Below are 2,876 nucleotides of genomic sequence, written 5' to 3'. Positions count from 1 at the left end.
AAACTGCATGGAAGTACCTAGTCACAGTATTAGGTGATGAATTTTAGCTTTCTGGGATCTATACATTTGTATTCTTTCCTTTGTATGCCATGGTTTTCTATTATGTACCTCATTTTTTAGTCTGTTTTCACAAATACATAGCCAGTGTTTGCTGTAATCGCTACAAGACAACACTGACAAGAAATAATAATACATAAGTGACTTCTTGCAATATGTTATAAACAACCAAATCTTTCTTTTCCATGCATTGCTGAGCTCTGGTTTTGCTCAGGAGCCAACATTTCCTGCAGGTGAAGTGGCAGTGAATCGTCAGGTTGAGATAACTGTGTTTGTTGTAGGAATTACAACACTGTGTGCAATGTTTTTAATACAGTACAGTTTGCCATGACACAATGCAAGCCAGCAAAGCAGAACCCCCCTACCCCCCAAACAGTGAATTTTAGATGGAACACTGTTGTGGATTAGGCTTCACAAATAGACTATTTGTTCTTTTTTCCTGTGTGTTGTCATTTTAGAGTGGTGGTTGTGGAGGAGTTCAGCATCCATCACAAAGCCAAGTTGGAGCATATCATCCCCTAAGATCCATGAAATGCAATCATTGTCCTGAGGGCTTAACTAATACGGTCATAAAACCCATTGATGTCACACCTCCATGCAGAAGCTAAGTTGGGAATGTCTCAAGAGTACGACCTAGCCTACAGATTTGTTGACAGAAATGTTAGAAACTGAGCCAACCTCCCTAACTTAGGAAGATCATATTTTTAGCCCGTTGCTGTCCCAGATCACCCCTGCACTTATGAAATGACAGCAGATGGCTCCTTGTGTTTGCACAGCTGCCAGTACCAGTGCTAAGAACAATGCTGCTCTTGGCTTTTGTCCTCCCTTCCGTGTGACACTCCCAGAAAGGTGTGAGATTGCTCTGTGGGTTTGTGCTCTCCTGGGGAACATCCCCTGGGGACATAATTTGCCAAAGATTCCCAGCAGGTTTTCTCCCCTTCATGCCCCTTCAGGCCCCAAGGCAGCCCCCAGCTGCAGCTCTCTCTGCTTGGTATTTTTGGCTTCTTGTTGCCTGGCTGCTTTCTGTTCACACACAACCTTCTGATTGCTTTTTTGCAATGTTTTGATCGTAGCCTCTTTAGAGACCTCAGGATATATCAGATGCTGCTGAGATGGTTAGAGGGGTCGACAGCAATAATTGAAATTGGTGGTTTAACTGTGTCACTGTACTCCATGTAATATGTAGGCCTGGTTTATTATTTGCCACTGCAAACCAGAAAATACAGGCTGGCAGATCCTTATAAGTTTGGGGCTTTAATGCTGAATGGGAGAACAGTTTCATTTAAAATGTCTCTGTGTGAGGATCTGTGTCTATACTGCAACTGAAAGCTTTGGCATGAGATTGGTTTGGATTAACCTAGAACAACTCATGGAATTTGCTAGGATCTTCTTTGATCTGTAATACTGAGGTTTGATTATCATGTGATTTCCTTTATTTCCATTGGCACTAATTGGACTGTTTTCATATATTTACTGATCTTGCATATTTTCCTCTTCTCCCTCTCCTTCACACAAAGAAGAAAGTAATTCTGTTTGCTCTGAAACTCCCAGACTACTCATCAATTTGTGCATCATTTCCAATACTTACAAAATTAGAATTTCATAAAAATCAACAAGAAATATTTATGTCCCTCTATGAAAAGAGTTTTGCTATTTCTAGTGAGGGATATTGGATGTTCAGGGAAAACTCCAATGTCTGGCTTAAGAGTAAATAAAAGTCCCTAAGCAGGTTTTTATGACACTCTATAAATGAAAACACGTGGGAGAATGGGTTTTATCATCCACTTTCCCTTTTTGCTTTTTGTTCCTCTTATTTCCTTCTTCTCAGTTGACTACATTTTCTCTCCAGTGAGCAGGGCACTGGAGTCTTGTTTTGCACAAGTCCAGCTCCAGTTTCACTCAGCACTGTAAGCTGAGCGTCCCCAGACTTGCTAATTGGAGCCTTTCAAAAGAAGCATGCCTTCTTTCACTAAAAAGCAATCCTGCTATCCCAATGTACAGAAAGCCTCCAAGAAAGAAGCTAAGCCCTTTGCCTTCACAAAGAGTAGTTTCATTTTGTTCATTTTGTTTATTTAATAGGATTAAAATGAATATGCCATTATTTAAAAAATTGTGCACTAGAGCTGTAATCCAGCTGTTCTGATAAATGAAAATGCTCTGGACAGATCAAATGTGCAGAAAAATCCAGAACCTACCACTTGCTGGAGCACTGCTGTAAGATTTTCTTGCTGTTATTTCATTTTCTCACTGGCTCCAGGCTTCATACGTGTATTTTATTTTTCAGCATTTATTAACTTTAAATAGATACACATATAATTAATTAGCAACAGCCTATGTACAGAAACTAATGAAGTGGAGATGGCATAGCTTGCAAGCTAAAACTTTATTTTCATTAAAAGTGCACATCCTTTAGTGCAGATACAGCATCCGTCGATAAGAGGAAAGTGTGACACAGAAAAACAAAAATAGAACAAAGAGGAGGTTAAGGCAAAAGAGCTCTGGTTGACAGAATTCCAATTGCCAGTATATAAAAGAGAATGGCACACAGATTCTTTGGAGAGCATGTGCTGTGAGTCCTATTAAGGAAGGAGTGGGTTTACAGAGCTCTTCAACATTCTGAGGTCTGGAGAAGATCCTTTAATAGATGTGTAACTCTTTTCATCCAGAGATCTCCAAGCACTGTGCAGAGGGATGAACGAGGACTCAGAGTAGTATTAATATTTACTCTCTAGCTGAGAAGGATTCTGTGATGCTTTAGTCATCAAGAACATCCTACATCTATATTTAGACATGCAAAGGCATGATTTTTAAAATTGCTG

The sequence above is a fragment of the Ammospiza caudacuta genome, chromosome 17 (assembly GCF_027887145.1).
Source record: "Ammospiza caudacuta isolate bAmmCau1 chromosome 17, bAmmCau1.pri, whole genome shotgun sequence".
Lineage (NCBI taxonomy): Eukaryota > Metazoa > Chordata > Aves > Passeriformes > Passerellidae > Ammospiza > Ammospiza caudacuta.
The sequence above is the reverse complement of the archived record's forward strand: the minus strand, read 5'-3'. Positions refer to the sequence as shown.